Here is a 16,582-nt window from a genome sequence, read left to right as displayed (position 1 = left end):
TCCATATCTATATGTCTATACTGGAGAACTTTATATTTTTCTGTGGCTTCTATTTACTGTCTAGCATTGTTTTTGTCTTTGTTGTTGGTACTGGGGATTGAACTCAGGGGCACTCAACCACTGAGCCACATCCCCAGCCCTATTTTGTATTTTATTTAGAGACAGGGTCTCACTGAGTTGCTTAGCATCTCACTATTGCTGAGGCTGGCTTTGAACTCACGATCCTCCTGGCTCAGCCTCCTGAGCTGCTGGGATTACAAGCATATGCCACCATGCCCAGCACTGTTTAGTATTCTTTCATTTCAACTTGAAGGACTCTTTCTAGCATTTCCTATAGGTTAGGTTTAGTGGTAACAAATTCTCTTCCCTTTTATTTTTCTGTGAATGTTCTCTTCCCCATACTTGGGGAAGAGATATAATAAAAACTGAATACTAAGAGATAAATAAAAACTAAATACTTTCCAAATATGAGGAAAGATATAGATATACAAATCCAAAAATCTCAATGAACTCCAAGCATATTAAGCCCAAAGAGATTCACAGTGGGACACATTATACCCACACTGTCAAAAGACAAATAGAGAAATCTGGGAAGCAATACAAGGGATATAACTCATTCTACCCAAGAGATCCTTGATAAGACTAGTAACAGAGCTTTCAGCAGAAAACTCACAGGCCAGAAGGAAGCAGGATGATCTATTTAAAGTTCCGACAGGGAAAAAAAAGACAACTGAGAATTCTACATCTTTTAGTTCTTTGAAAATATTTAGGACAGTTATTTAAGTCTAATATGTATGTTTAATCGGATGGTCTGTGGAGATCTGTAGTTTCTTTGAATAGGCCACGTTTTCTTGTTTCTTTGTATGTCTTGCACTGAAGTTTGTGCATGTGAAAAATTAGCCACCTTTTCAGACTGGTGTAGAAGACCTCCACTAATTGTTGGGCCCCTGAGTTTTGTAATCAACCCTCGTTAGGGGATTAAGTCTTCTCAGATATTTTCTGGACATGTGTTTTGTAAGGACTTGTATCTGTGCTTTTTAAAAAAATCTCCCCACATTCATGGCTGCTGTTGAATGTCTTAATTTCCCCCAGGGTCCCACTCTGGACTTTCTCATGGCCTGGGGTGTCCTTCTTACTCATCCCCCAAAATCTCTTGGCCTCGGCATCCCGGGTCCACAGGTCCCCAAGTTTTTCACACTCCAGGGTGCTCACCACTGCCTTCTGTGGCTTCCAACAGTCTGAGATCCAAACTGCCACCAGTCCTCCTCTGTACGCTGGGGACTAGCATAGTCCCCAGGATAGCTGCCCCGCAGATAAGAACATAGCATACAAATTCTACATTGTCCCTTCTGTCCCCAGGGTGAGAACTGGGAACTGGGCTCCTCCTCCTGACATGCCATGTTGGGACAAGGGGGCGTGAAACCACCATTGATCCTGGATGTGGCATTTTCTTGGTCGAGCATTTTCTTTGTTGCTTCACATGTTTGATTGGTTTCCAGAGCTCCTATGCAGTCATTTTGGTCACTTGTCACTTTCAGTTTCTATGGCAGAAGAAGGGTCTGGAGCTTCGTAGGTGGCCAACTTGCTGAGGTCTCTCCAGACTGGTTTTTAGGTATGACACCGGAGCAGTTAGTTGGACTTTCTTAAAATTAAAAACCTCTGCTTTTTTTTAATATTTATTTTTTAGTTTTCAGCAGACACAACATCTTTGTTTGTATGTGGTGCTGAGGATCGAACCCAGGCCGCACGCCTGCCAGGTGCGCTACCGCTTGAGCCACATCCCCAGCCCCCAAACCTCTGCTTCAAGAAAGACATTGTTAAGAAAACCAAAAGACAAGCCACAGATTGGAAGAAAATATTTACAAAACATGTATCTGATAAGGGAGTGGTAACCACATGTATCAAGAACTCTGCATACTCAACAAGAAAACAAACAATCCAATTTTAAAAACAGGCAAAAGATTTCCCTATATATCTCACCAAATAAGATGTTCATGTGGCAAACAAGCACACGAAAGATGATTATCATTGTCTATTACTAAAGAATTGCAAGTCAACACAACTTTAAGATATTACTAACACCTGTTAGAATAGCCCAAATCCATAAAACTCAAAACACTGATAGCTGTCAAGGATACATGATAGCTGAAACGCTTATTGCTGTGTGAATGGAAATGATACTATCACTTGGGAAGACAGCTTGGCAGTTTGTTACCACACAATCCAGCCATTGTGCCTTTAAAAGTATTTATCCAAATAAAATGTATATTCACACAAAACCCCAATATAAATATTTATTGCAGTTTTAATCATAATCACCCAAATCCTATACATTATGCTTTTGTCAAAACGTATAGAACTTCACAACATAAAGAATGAATGGGTGGGGGGGGGGACTGGGATATAGCTCAGTTGGTAGAGTGCTTGCCTCACATGGACAAGGACCTGGATTCGATTCCCAGCTCTACAAAAAAAAAAAAAAAAAAAAAAATGAATCTAACTGTATGCAATATGTTAAGAAAGTCTCTTAGGATCCCAGGATAGAATACCAAAGGTGGCAAAACAATCTAACTGTATTGCAGGTACAGGAAACAGCCTCACTGAAGGAGGAGGAGGAAAGTTGCCAACCTTAGGAACTTTTGGAAATAAATATAGTCTGTAAGACCAAAGGCAAAAGAAACATAAGCATGGTATTCCTAGTCGATCAAGTTGTTTCCAATGCGGGTGGGCATTTGCAATTCTGATACTGTGTACTAGAATTGAACAGCTGAGTAAATGGTTGGCAGACAGCGGAAGCCAGTTTTCTCAATGCTGGAGAGTCAGAGTTTATGCACAAGCAAGGACAGGAAGCTAGAATGAGCCATATGGCAATGAATTAGAGTTGGAGGCTTCGGTATGAGCTCAAGTTTAGCTTAATATAGGTATAGACGGCTACATGTAGACATATATAGAAATCAATAGAGATGTGTATAAACAGGGTTATGTAGAGAAATATAGTAGCAATCATTCACCAGTAGAAATGATCATGCTTAGCATTCAGATCTCAGTCTCCAATACCATTTTCTTGTCTCTAAAGACTAGAAGTCTTTGAAGAAATCACTGATTCTAGGATTGGGAAGAAAACATAAAGGATAAATCTTTTGGTGCCAGAAAAGAAAATGGAGGAATGTTCAGAACACCCCCTCCACCCAAATTCCACATTGATGGGGGGCGTGATCAAGAGACACAGAACCAACTCCCAGTGTTCCCAGTGGCCAAAGCTAGAATAATTTGAACAGTGAAATAGATGAAGTAATCATGCATTATAACCTACAGCATAAAATAAAAATATATGAGGTCATACTTACATAAGTAAACAACTGAATAAATAAATGGAGGAGAAGACACAAAAATCTAACGCAGGCCTGGCATAGTGGTGCCCACCTGTAATCCCAGCAACTTAGGAGGCTGAGGCAGGAGGATCATGAATTCAAAGTCAGCCTCAGCAACTCAGCGAGGCCCTGTCTATAAATAAAATATTAAAAAAGCTGGGGATGTGGCTCATTGGTTAAAAGCGCCCCTGGGTTCAATTTTTGGGAAGAAGAGGAGGAGGAGGAGGAGGAGGAGGAGGAGGAGGAAGAAGAATGTATTTGGGCTGGGATTGTGGCTCAGTGGTCGAGCACTTGCCTGGCACGTGTGAGGCACTAGGTTCAGTCCTCAGCACCGCATAAAATATAAGTAAATAAAAATTTAAAAAGTAAACAGATTAAACTCATCTTTAAAAAAATGAAATCTCATGCAGAAGAAATCCAAATGATTCTGGAGGTCCTCCACCATCAAGAAAGTGGCACGTAACTTCTCCTGAAGCATGAGCTGCACATAGTGACTTCATTCCAAATTTTACAGCCTAGAAAGGTTAAGGAAAGATCAGCTTGACCATGGAGAATCCCGACAGACACCGGCTCAGCCAGGTGACGCAGGCCCACACGCACAGTGACGAGTCCTGAAGACAACGGCAACTGTTCACAGGATGTAGGAAATGGCACTTGGCCCCTGGGGTCTTCCTCCAAGAACACACAACCCTGGACTAGTCATGAGAAGCACACCAGACAGAGCCCCCCTGAGGGACATCCTATCAAAAGCCCCACCAGTTTCCTCACCATCATCCGGGTCATGAAACTCAAGGAAAGTCTGAGCAACCGTCACAGTCCAGAGAGACCGTCGTGCGTAATGACTAGACACAAGGTGGCACTGAGTGGTATTCTGGAACAGAGGACAGTAGGACCATCTGTGGACTTCAGCTGAGAGTAACCAGGTATCAGTGTCCACTCTAACATGTGCACCACGCAAGAGGAATACAGGGACACTGGCTGTGGGGCCTGTGGGAACCCATACTATCTTTGCAGTTATTCTGTAAGTCTAAACTGGTCCTAAAACTAGAAATGTACCAACAAATAGAGGCACCGTTTACTTACTTGCTATGCATTTGGCCTCGTGCCATTGCTTTCTACCAACCTTCTCTGAGATGGCGGGTCCTCTGTCTCCTACTGGGAACAGAGGCGAAGGGATAGTGACGTGGCGAGAAGGCCCAGCCTGGGAAGTGCAGAGCTGGGGTTGAATCCAGCCAGGCCAGCGCCAGGCTCTCCACCCGGGTGATGCCCTTCAGCGGGACCACTCGGGAGGCACCAGCGGGACCCAATTGAGCATGTTTCTCGTGGCAGGAGGCAGAATACACACCCTGAGGAAATGTGTCCTGCTCCAGTCACTGTAGGGGAGGAGGGACCTGTTAGAGGATTCCATCTCTGGGGAGGTCGTTTGACTCAGGACTGGACAAGTCTCAGGACTTGATCCTCCCCAGATCGGACGGCGTGAGAATGCTGTCCAAGCAGGGGTGGAGGAGGAGACGTTACCATGGGCCTTGAAGAAAAGGAAAAGAATCCCTCTCCTCTGTCTTTGAGGAGCTGGACACCTCCATCTTCCACAACTTTCAGAAATGTGCGAGCTGCGGCCAAGACCTTGGGAGGGATTCTTTCGTTGGTCTTTGCCAACACCACATTTGCCGACATGTGTCCTACTTGACATTTGTGGTGCCATCAGCTTCTTCCCATTGGATAAAATGAGTTAGATGAAAATCCAGGCCTTTATTAACAGAATGGAGAAAAGCCTCAATAGAGTCAAATACACTACATTTCTCCATCATGACCAGCTAGCTATCTGGAGTGGATTAGAACCAGACGACTCGGGAATTTTGTACAAACACCCCACTGCTTACTCTCTGTTTCCCACACATGTGGAACCTGAGTTGGCAGGAGAGAATTCTCCAGTCAGCAGAAATGCCAGGGAATCTTCAACCCCGTTTAAGACTTCTTACTGGACCCTTGAACCTTAATAATCTAGAAGCAAAATGTGGATCCCCAAATTCTTGTAAGTACAGACACGCTTATGAAGAGCTCTGTTTAATTGTTTATAAGGCCCTGTGTGGCTGTGTGCTTTATGATCTGTGTCTCCATAGAGCCAACAATGGATTTTTGTGGAAGACCAAATAGCACTGTTGGGCCCCATCTGATGTTTGTGAGCAGTTTAACATCAATAAAAGAATACCTGGGTCTGGAAAAGGTGCACAGTTTATCTATTTCAACCACGTGAAGTTAGCAGAGAAAATTCACGAGGCAAATGCCTGGAGCATCACTTACATTTCTTCATCCAGATTTGAGGAAGATTCTAGGCAATGCCTAGATTTTACCAGGGCAGAGGGAGACAAAGGAATCATGAAAACTGTGAGGGATTATTGGGTTGCTGGGGGAAAGTCTGATCAGCAGAAGCTATGTGTTATTTTGAATTAAAAAAAAATGCTAACCTCATTGAAGTCAAGAAAGGCAAGAAACTTTGTACCATGCAGTTCCATAGCAGCTTCTACTTGGAGTGACTGATAATGGCTCGTGGAAAACATCTTTTAAAAAATTCAGCAAACATTTTGTTTAGCATTGAAAGTTCTTGGTCACTTATTGACTGGATTAATGACAATAGCAAAGCAATACTTGCTTTGAAGAACCAAATTTCTACTCAGCCTGATGGTCCCCTGAAATTTTTAGATTTTTTAAAAAACTTTTTTTAGTTATAGATGGACACAATACCTTTATTTTTATTTATTTTTATGAGATGCTGAGTAACGAACCTAGTGCCTCACATAGGCCAGGCGAACACTCTACCACTGAGCCACAATCCCAGCCTGAAGTTTTTAGATTTTAAATATTTATGTGGAAATTCTTAAAGGGAGCTGGCTATCTCTCTGTCATCCCATTATTCTGACATTACATGAATATTTTACTGGAAAACAAGGCCAATAAATTGTATTTTAAAAAAGGGAAAAATATATCCAGATTGGAAGGAAAAAGTAAAAGTATCTTTTTTTTTTCAAACTTGTAAGATAGAAATCAACTTACAGCCTGGTGCTGTGGTGCACACTTATAATCCCAGCAGTTTGGAAGGCTGAGGTAGGAGGATTTTGAGTTCAAAGCAAACCTCATCAACATCGAAGCACTGAGCATCTCGGTGAGACCCTGTCTCCAAATAGAATACAAAATAGGGCTGGGGATGTGGCTCAATGGGTGAGTGCCCCTGATTTCAATCCCCAGTCACCCCCCAAAAAGAAATCAATGTACAAAAGTTGTTGTATCTGGGTACTAAAAATGAATCATTCAAAAAGGAAACTAAGAAAACAATCACATTTACAATAGCAGCAAAAGAATCACATACCTAGAAATAAATTTAACAAAATTTAAGACAGGTACACTGAAAGCTACAAAACACTATTGAAAGAGGCTATAGAAGGCTCAATAAATGGACAGACATCCTGTATCCATAGATTAGAAGACTTATTATTGTTAAGATGTCAATATTTCCCCAATTAATCTATAGATTGGATACAATCCCTATCAGTATTCTAAATGCCATTTTCCCTTTTGTGGAAACAGACAAACTGATCCTAAAATTCATATGGAATGTCAGGTCCCACAAATAATACTGAAAAGATGATCAAATTTGGAAGACTCACACCTGCTGCATTCAAAACCTATTGCAAAGCCACAGTTATCAAAACTGCCTGGTACTTGTATAATGATAGATATATAAATCAGTGGAATAGAGCTGACAACCTAGAAATAAACCCATACATCTATGGCCAACAGAGTTCCAACAAAGGGGCCAAACCACTCATTGGGAATGAATGCTTTTTTCTATAAATGGTGCTAGAACAACAGGAAAGAATGGAGTTGGACCCCTACCTCACACCATATATACGAAGGCAATTCAAAATAGATCAAAGACTAAATATAAGAGCTAGAACTATACTTAAAGGAAATACACATGTGACTGTTCATGACTGGATTAGCAACATTTTATTAGATATGATGCCAAGAAGCTGTGGTCCAAAAGTCTGCGCCCCCTAAAATTCATATTCCCAAGGTGAGAGTATAAGAGTTGGGGCTTTGGGGAGATTATTAGTTCATGAGGTCAAGGTCCTTGTCAATGGGAGTTGTGCCTTTATAAAAGAGAGTTGAGCCCATATGTCCCTTCCCCCATGTGGAGGCTGGAAAGCACCATCTTTGAGGCAGGGAGAGCCCTTACAAGAAGCCTGATCTGCAGGAGCCTTGATCTTGGGTGTGCCAGCCTCAGAACAATGAGTGATAAATTTCTGTTGATGACAAAACCTAAAGCTATTTCAATATAGCATCCCGAACGGCCAAGGCACAAGTGCACAACCAATAAAAGAAAATATGGAGAAGTCATCAGACTTAAAACTGTGCAATAAAAGTGTGTCAAGGAAATGAAAAGAGAACCCACAGAATGTGAACACCTGTTGATCATATATCTGATAAAGGTCTAACACCCCACGAATATGAAGAACTTTTATAAACAATCAAAAGGCAAACAAATGGACAATGGCTATTACAAACACACACAAAGATTCTCAGCGTCATTAATCATTAGGGAAATGAAACTCAAAACCACAATGAGGTAGCACTTCAGAGAACTACAGAGTCAAGAGCAAGGGTAGGAGAGGTCGCGGAGAAACTGAATCACTCATGTCTTGCTGGTGGAAAGGCTGAATGCCACTTGTTAAAACAGTTTGGGGGTCCTTAGAAAATGTAAACAGATTTCACACACGACCCAGTGATTCTCCTCCCAGGGGATACTCAAGAGATCCCAAAGCATGTTCATACCAAAACCTGTACACAAGGGTGTCATGCACATAGGGTTGTTCCTAATAGTCAAAAAGTGGAAGTGACCCAGCTGATGAATGAATAAATACGTGGTGTATCTATGCAGCAGAATCTTATTCAGGCGTGAGAAGGAATGAAGTACTGACACATGCTATATTTACCTTCAACACATTATTCTAGGTGCAAGAACCCAGACTCAAAAGGTTACAAATTATTCTATTTATATGAAAGTCAAGGATAGGCAAATCCAGAGACGGGAGGGAGTCAGTGGTGGCTAGGGCTTGAGGGAGGGATAGTAAGTACTGATTGTTAACAGTGTGGAAGTGTTGGTGGGGGTGGTGTTGGTGAAATGTTCTGAAATCAGATAGTGGTGATGGTGGTACAACGTTGTGAATATACCAAAAAAACCCGGAGTTGAACAGTTTAAGAAAGTTCAGCAATGAATTTTATTTTGTGAAAAATTTATTTCGGTCAAAAGACTGCTTTCCATCAGAGTGTCTATTGAACATGAGCTGTATTTGCCTCAGGGTTCATTTTTCCTCTTTGGGTTCCGGATGACTCGTTAACCCTTCTGTTGTGAAACGGTTACTCCACGGCATTTAGACTCTGCACAGGACACATTTGCCAACTCTAGTATAGATTTGTCAGGAACAAGATGAAGATTAGTCCTTAAGTAAATCTTGAAGCCAAGTGCCTAGATTTTAAAACTCAGGTGTCTTAGTTTATTTTCCGCTGCCATAGCAAGATACCCGAGGCTGTAATGTATCAAAAAAAAAGATGTTCATTTAGCTCATCGTTCTATAGGCCCGAGATCATGATGATGGTACTTTAGCTTCTGGTGAGGGTCTCATGCTGCATCAAGTCATGATAGGAAGCAGATGAGCAAGTGGGTGTGTGTGGAAGGGAAGTACAGGAGTGAGACGGAGGGAGGAAGGAGCCAGGTTGGCTTTATAACAACCCACTCCACAGTAACTAACCCACTCTTCAGGAACTGCATTAATCCCTTCACGAGAGCTCAACCCCCTATGAACCAACACCCCTAAAGACCCCATAATTAAATTTCAACATGAGTTTTGTGAGGTTTATATATGGGGTGTCCCCCAAAAGCTCATGTGTTGGACAATGCAAGAAAGTTCAGAGGTGAAATGATTGGGTTGTGAGAGCCTTAACCTAATCAGTGCCTTAATCCAGTTGAATGGATTAACTGGGTAGAACCATGGGCAGGTAGGGGGTGGCTGGAGGAGGTGGGTCACTGGGGTTGTGACTTCTAGGTTTATATTTTGTCCCTGGTGAGTGCAGCAGGCTCTTGGTGGGGATGCAAATCAAGTCAAGATGGCGCCTGGCAGTTTGCCAGGAGGAGGTTTGAGGTTTGCCCGGCAGTTTGCCAGGTTTGTGAGGCAAGGTCACCGGGCCATTAAGATGATGGGGATTCCTTATTGACTGACTGCTGTATCTAGATGATGTTAATTGAGTCAAGCTGTGTGTAATCAGTTAGGTATATATACCTCTGCTGTCCCGCAGAGAGGCGGCTCCTGCTACCTTGGGTGCCCGCTACTTTGAGTTCTCGCTCAGTTCCCGCTGAGTTCACTCACAATAAAATAGTTCCTGTTTCAACCTTCAAGTTGCTTGTCACCTCCCAGTTACTTTGCCCAGCCAGACTGCGGCAGGCTCTGTTTCCTGGTTGTCATGTCCTGAGTCATCTCCCTCCTCCACACCCTTCCGCCATGATGTTCTGCCTCACCTCCAGCCCAGGGCAACGGAGTTGGCTGTCTGTGGACTGAGGCCTCTGAAACCATGATGAGCTCCACAATCAACTTTTACTCCTTAAAGTAGTTCTTGTCAGGTCTTATGGTCCCAGAGGTGAAAAGCTGACTAAAACCACATGTAAACCACACCACCAGAGGGTGGAGCTTCCAAATGAACGGGGTGGCCCATCAGCAGAGGGGGATGAGCGATGGGTGCTTGCTCTCCACTTCCGTGTGGGGTGAAATACCTGCGCCCAGGCTTACTGCCTGGCGCTAGTTTATTAGCACAGGGCGATGGCTGTGTTAGAAATACTTGCTCACCTTGCCATGATGTCGGTGGCGGGGCTAAAGCAAACCTAGTCATGGTAGGGGAACGCCAGTTATTTATAGTTGGTGAATTGGTACAATATTTGCAGTGAACAATTAAGAACTGGTAACCCCTTTGACAAATTGATTGTTTTTGGTCCTGGGGATTGACCCCAGGGAAGCTACATCCCTGGCCCTTTTTATTATTTATCTATCTATTTATTTATTTTTGAGACTCACTGAGTTGCTGAGCCTGGCTTTGAACTTACGATTCTCCTGCTTCAGCCTCCTGAGTCACTGGGATCACAGGCCTGCGCCACCACTCCTGACTGCCCTTTGGCAAATTTAAAATGGGTTTTATTTGATCCAGAAGAGGCTCATTTTTCTTTTAAAGAAGTCCTGTCCTTTCTCCAGTCCCTAATTTCTTGTGGGTCTGATTTTCCTGACGTGAGGGGGAACATACCATGGTGGGTCTGATAGTGGGTTGTGTTTTCCACCCGGCTTGGGGAGGGGGGGCCTAGCTGAAGGGAGGGAGTTCTGGGTGGGGGGGCATTCCCCGAGGGACCATATTTTGTTCCAGATTCCTCCTGTCTCTGCTTTCTGGCTGCTCTGAGGGGAGCCACTTTGCTTCACCATGCTGTTCCACCATGACGTTCCACCTTGTCTCAGCCCCAGGGTAATGGAGCCAGCCAGGGACTGAAACTGTGAGCCAAATAGACCTTTCCTCCTCTAAACTCTTTTTCTCGGGTATTTTGTTCTAGTGATAAAAAGCTGACTAATACAAAATGCTCCTGGAATAACTGACCACAGTAATGGGTAGGAATAGGAAGAGCTACCATGGATTGATTTACTGGGCTTCATGTCTGTCTTGTCCACAGCCCAGTGGTGCTGGCCATGGGGTACATTTCAGACGGGCCAAAGCCAGCAAGGGCAACCCGTGGCTTACCCAGGAAAGCTTTCGGGAGGTCAGAGCCGCCTCTGAGAAGAGCTACGTGGTGACAGTCAGACACCCGGCACCTCCACCCCTCATGGTGTTTGTCCTGTGGCAGCTGGATGAGTGAGTGACGTACGTCGTTCTCATGGTGCCCTCGTTCCATTCCTGCCCCCCCTCAGGGGTTTTACATGGGAGGCTGCAGAAGCAGTGACGTCATCAGCACTAGCTTGCTTATCTGACCGGCATCTCAAAGAGCAACTGTCCTGGTGTAAATGCAAACAAGTAGCTTTCTACCTGGAGCTACACCAGGACTCATCTCTCTCTTTTTTTCTTTTCCCTTATGGAGTGAGTTGTTGAAGTACATGATATAGAAATCCTGGGTGACAGCATTTAACATTCCAGGCAAGATATGTTGGCAGACTGTTTATAGGCAGTTATTAGAATCACAACTGATTGGTTCTTGTAACAAGGCATTCATGACCTAAGAGCTTTGATCCATCATCTCTAGTGTTTGTCCCTTGGTGGGAATTACAGTTTGCAGAGTATATGTGAACAGCAAACTGGTAATCCCTCCTGGAAGTTTTTTGGATAACCTATTAGAATTTTATTTTGGATTACTGGATATTCTTTTTTAAGGATGTGTTATTGGAGAGGTGTTATTTTGGAAGCTACCCTGGATGCAGATGCTTTAAGTCCTGATGCACCTGGGTTCAGATCAATCATTGTCAGGTTGCAGTAGCTTGGATGTTACCCCAGGTGTGGCTCTAGGAGTAGGTGTCGCCCGCTGGAGTTGAGTTACATTCACCTGTTCCTTTGTAATCCTCCCCCTTTGCCCTTTTGGGGATAGAATATTCCATGGAACAGCCTCCCCCAATAAAACCCGGGTTCGAGGCTGCTCTCTCTCTTTCCTGCCCGCCTTGCCTCATGTGGGAGCTGGGTCAGAGGAGCTGTCACAGAGCTCAAAGAAAAAGGCATTTCTCTGTCTCTGTGTGATTATTTGTTCCAGCCCAGTTCACCTGGAATGACCCTGTCTGGTTTAGTTGTGTGACGCAACAAATGGTGCCCGAACAGGGACTTCAGGGTGAGTTTTAGAAATTTAGTGGGTTTGGAATTTCTCTCCAGAAATTAAGTGTGCTTAAGATTTCAGAGTATTGTGGGTTGAATTGTAGAAAATAAGTGAACTATAGAGAAGAAAAATTTGTGACATTAAACTCATAATATCTGGGAATTTTTCATCTTTAGAAAGATTAAAAAGTTTTATTTTTGCAATTCTAGAAACCATAAATAAATGTAAAGAATTATTAAGATGATTAATGGGATACGCCGTTGCTAAGTTCAGTACTCTCTCATGGGAAAAGTGCTTTTGTGGATTTTTTTCTGATTGTTTTTGTAAATTTTTATATTTTGAAATATTAGGTAAAGATGTTTTGGAATTTATGTGCTAGGAATCAATGTTTGGAGAGTGAGAGGAAAAATGGAAGGTTTTTCATAGTGAGATTTGGTACGGGGAATTTTCTACTTGTAGAGAGGCAAATTTTGTTTTTCTGACGTTTTTAAAAGGTGCTCAAATAATTTACATTGAGCCTTTTCACTGCCTTCTTGTCCTACTGGGGTCAAAATCTCTCTGCTGTTCTCGCTGTTGTTCCCAATGAGGTCTGTGTCTAGACCCACTGCCTGCAGTGCTTTTGACCCCTAAACCCTGGCCTGGGTGCCAAACCGCAGGCCACCTTAAGATCTGATAGTAATGCTGGCATCTGTGTTAAAACTCACTTTTAAATCGCCCACATGCTGCAAAAGGAAAATACAAAAGACAGAGAGCACTTGCTGCAAGGGGAAGATGCAGGGAAAGGGTTCATTAACTTGAGAGCGCTAACACCAGTGCAGGTCACAGGGACAAGGCAGGCCACTGCCTGCCCGCAGGATCCTGCCCAGTAGAGGGAACCGGAGTGCAACCAACATGGAGTGCAACCAACTGGGGAAGCTCCAGCAGCCTTGCCCACAAGGTGAACCAGGCAGCTGGCCCCAGTAGCCACGCCCACTGGCTCCATGCTGTTCCATCACCGTGGTAACCGCACAGCCTGGCCAGGCCCAGATGGCTTACTGATCCTGCCTCCTGCATTTTTTGTGGGCTTCCCATTGGTCCTTCACTGTCAGACAGGCTTCTAGTCCTTTCGTCCAGCCCCAACCAGTATTTCCTGCTTCACACAGGTCCACTACCAAACCTACACAGAGCCTGAATTTCTAAGCATGCCCACCTGTAAATACTAACCAAAGATATATTTTTCAGGCAAAACCTAATTTCACAGGCTTCTACGTTGCTGTCCTAATCCTAACATGAGTTTTATCCTTCAAAAGGTTTCCTTAGAAATTCTTTATAGCTATATTATTAAGAAAAATTGCAGAGGCAATATAACAATTTTAAGAGATATATATGCTTGCTTATGTTTTATTTTTGGAGGTTATGAGGATGTATTTTGCTTTCCACAAGAACAAAAACCAGCATTCTGAGAACTTTTCTCACAATGTTCCTGTGATGACCAAGAAATCCTTATTCTTCTCATTCCTGACTATATAATTATAAAAAATAAGTAAACGTGGCACAAGGATTTTACTTTAACCACATCATGTGATGTCACAAATATAAAAAGTGCACTACTAGTCCAAAGTAAAATAAATGGCTTTAAATACTTTAATGGGGCTTATTTTAAAATTCTATGGTTGTATAATAGTAGGTTATATCTTTATTATTTTTTAAAAATATATTTATTTTTTAGTTATAGGTGGACACAATGTTTTTATTTTACTTTATGTGGTTCTGAGGATCAAACCCAGTGCCTCAAGCATGCTAGGTGCACACTCTACCTCTGAGCCACAACCCTAGCCCCCCCCAACATTTATTCTTAATGCCTATATTTCCTGTTATTTAGATTACCTATAGCCCTTAATTTATAAAATAATTAACTTATATGTCTATTTGTTTAATTAATTGTATCTATTTGTTTCTAATCATTTTCCTTCAACAGAAAACAAATAATTTATATTTCTTATACATGCATTTATCTGATGCTCTGCCTTTTATAGTTACAGATATTTGAGATAAATGTATTTTACTATAAATTTTTTCTTTCAACTATCAAGTAAACTCTAATTCTCAAATTATTGTACAAACTTTTATAAGATGATAAACAAATATGATTCTGTCTATAGCAATGTCCAAGGGCTTTAACTATATTTTCATTGAGGTATTTCTTCTTATCAAGGTTCAATAATTTGTTTAGGTTCCAAGGTTTACAGAAATTGTTCCAAAGTATAACCAAAAAAAAAAAAAATTCTAAGAGGAGAAGAGGATACTTCCACAGAGAGGAAGCACACACCGGAGGTCCCAAGAAGAAGAAAATAATCATCTTTGGGTAAAATAAGGTCTTTATATTCTAGATTTTAATGATAAAATAATTTTCCTAAATAAGGAAATCTTATATCACTATATAGACAGATGATATAGAAAGTTAAAACAATTAAAAAACAGATTATGTATAACTGGACTGACTATAGTAATTTGAATTGATTAATTCTAGGATATTTCAGAATTTTTCCCCTGATTTTATTATACTAATATGAACCAAGATTTTGTCCATATTTTGACATGATAAAGACCTATTAAAATGTTAAGTTCATTTCCATTAAGTAAGGTCTTCATTTGCCTAATGATTCTTAATGTTTAAGACAAGGATTAACTTTAGTGAATAAATTGACATCTTTCATTAAACAATAAATATTTTAAAATGCTCACTTAAATTCCAATGTTCACTCTTCTTCTTGGAGATTAAAATTGATTGATTCAAGACATAGTTGAATGTTTATGGGATTTGGGAGATTGGATTATTATTATTATTATTAGAATTGATGTTCTCCAAATTAAAGTTACAAATTTTGTTAGAAATTCATTGGTATTACATAAGTTCTCTGAATGGACCTATAATGCACGAAACATTGTAAGACTTGTATATTGCTCCATACACTGGGCATATTTTCTAAAAGACAATTAAAGACACCTATTTAAAGGATAATATTCTGAGATAGAAAGATATTTTGAGACTTTGTCTCAGAAAGAGATTGAGAGTTCTTTTTAAATTGTTAGGATGGACCAGTTAATCTCTATACTGGGAAATTATAATAATCAATAAAAGGTATCTCATTTTCATATCTAGTCTCAACTACTAGCAAGAAGACTTAAAAATACCTACTAGAAAGAAAAATCAAAGGGAATCTCTCAAACTTAATATAGACCAAAACAAATTCAGGGAGATTTTTGAGAACTCCAAATTCACGTATTATTTCAGCATTTATGCCAAACATCTCACCTTATCTAGAGAGATACTTAGCTAAACTTTAAAATAGAGGGCCATCTTAAAAACAATTTTAAAGGAGATTTATCTTAACCGTGTGCCAGTAACACAACATAGGGACAAGCCTGGCAGTTTGGAGCACAGACCACTCCCCCAAACAGACATCCAACGTGTAAACAAAATGCCTACAAAATAATTTTAGTAAGCTTTTAGAAAAATCCTACTATTTTCATAGAGAGACTAAAAAAGACAGTACAACACCTTCGATTTATAGGGGGCCACCCATTTTCTAAAGGTGAGTTTATCATCCAGTTAGCCCTAGACATTCCAAGGGATTGCCAAAGGTTAACGTCATCCTAACCAAGTTTGGAGACCAAATGAAGAAAAGGAAAGGCCACAGACAGACAGAACGAGATTAAAATGCTAACCCTACCCCAAGAAAAATAAGCTTCCTGGTTAAGAATTTTACTCCTCTTCCAAGTTATAAACAGATTTTAGAAGCCTCAAAACATTAAAACAGGGCCTTACTTTGAGGCCTTGTCAACAGCTTATCACTGAGAAAAAATGACTCCCAAAATAGTTATCCCTAAAATACTAGATAGACAGCCATAAATCAATCGGCTCAACAGCCGATAACATATTTCAATAAAAAGTTAACATGATAGACCTTTTCTCAACCTTAATATGAGACCATGCCCTACAAACATGGATATTTTTGAAATTGATAAAACCATAAATCATACATGTTTATTAGAGCTAATTTTACTACATTAAATAAAGTTATTAAGGATGTCCATACAACTGATTCTTTATACACAAAGATTATTTTGACAAAAGATCCCTAAAAATGTTATTGCTAGCTCCATGTCACATAAAATTTTAAATCAGATCACTGTCTTAAACAATACTGTTAATTTCTTTTTACCCATTAAGATTGGGGATACTAACTCCCCTACTTAGGTCAACACTAAGTTTGATAACATAATGTCAGGTTTTCATGGATTCATAGATAAAAGACTATTCATTTCTCTATTTCACTATTTTTATTGG

At 41.1% G+C, this 16,582-nt stretch overlaps 1 pseudogene; it reads left to right on the top strand.

Annotated features, from left to right (window-relative positions):
- Window positions 1-4,972: 4,972 nt before the first annotated feature.
- Window positions 4,973-5,905, top strand: LOC144251278 (vacuolar fusion protein CCZ1 homolog B-like; annotated as a pseudogene).
- The last annotated feature ends 10,677 nt before the right edge of the window (window positions 5,906-16,582 follow it).

The sequence above is a fragment of the Urocitellus parryii genome (genome assembly GCF_045843805.1).
Source record: "Urocitellus parryii isolate mUroPar1 chromosome 12 unlocalized genomic scaffold, mUroPar1.hap1 SUPER_12_unloc_3, whole genome shotgun sequence".
In the NCBI taxonomy this organism is placed as follows: Eukaryota; Metazoa; Chordata; class Mammalia; order Rodentia; family Sciuridae; genus Urocitellus; species Urocitellus parryii.
Note: the sequence above shows the minus strand (reverse complement) of the source record. Positions and strands in the feature narration are given on the sequence as shown.